This window comes from Myotis davidii, unplaced genomic scaffold (assembly GCF_000327345.1).
Source record: "Myotis davidii unplaced genomic scaffold, ASM32734v1 scaffold902, whole genome shotgun sequence".
Taxonomy (NCBI): domain Eukaryota; kingdom Metazoa; phylum Chordata; class Mammalia; order Chiroptera; family Vespertilionidae; genus Myotis; species Myotis davidii.
Window position 1 is genome coordinate 2,473,094 of NW_006293951.1, and position 968 is coordinate 2,474,061.

Sequence of the window (968 nt, forward strand, 5' to 3'; positions counted from 1 at the left end):
TCATAGTGTGACGCTCAGCCACTGAGTCATGTCAGCCGGATGGAAACAAGTTTTTTAAAAGTTTTAACACGTTTCAGATGATGTTTATTGCATGAGAATTTGTGATTTGAGTGGAAAAACACAGTTTACCAACAAATGTCTGTATTGTCATCCCAAAGACCGCTTAATCATATGTGTATACTGTATATGCATGGAATAAGAGCTAAAGGATATAAACACATTAAAATGTTGATTGAGCCCTAACCAGTTTGGCTCAGTGGATAGAGCGTCAGCTGCGGACTCAAGGGTCCCAGGTTCAATTCCGGTCAAGGGCATGTGCCTTGGTTGCAGGTACATCCCCAGTAGGGACTGTGCAGGAGGCAGCTGATCAATGTTTCTCTCTCATCGATGTTTCTAACTCTCTATCCCTCTCCCTTCATCTCTATAAAAAAATCAATAAGATATATTTAAAAATAACTGAGTTAATAACAAAAAAATAACCTGTAATGTAATTATAAACAAATCTTGGTTAAAAGCATTTTAAGATTTACAGGGTGTTAATTTTCACATATGACACATGGACCAGATTTTGTCTAATAAATCCAAAGTCTGTTAAATCCAGGTCTGCAAAACCGAGGGTTTATTGTATTTGAGCTCTGACTTCCCGTCCCCAATCTTCTCTTTATTTCCCTATGTGTCAAATTAATGGTGTGTCTATTCGTGAAGTTGTCCATTTATCTAAAACATTTTTTGGAAGTGTGTAATTGCTGTCTTGTGTGACATGTCTTGTCCAAGGAATGTAATATCATAATAATAAAAGGCCAAGAGATGTCACGACCAAAACGACCAAACAACTGGTCGCCATGAGGTGGCATTGACCACTCTGGATCCCTCCCCCTGCCTGCAAGCGGGGGGACAGGTCGGGACTGGCAACTGGTGAGCGGGCTAAACTGCTGACCTCTTGGTCCCCCCCCCCCGGCCTGTAGGCT

General features: G+C 41.3%; 1 protein-coding gene across 1 annotated transcript in view; it reads left to right on the plus strand.

Annotated features, from left to right (window-relative positions):
• YARS2 (tyrosyl-tRNA synthetase 2) overlaps window positions 1–968 on the plus strand; it is a 21,447-nt gene that overhangs the window by 3,007 nt on the left and 17,472 nt on the right. The gene's annotated exons all lie outside the window — the stretch shown is intronic.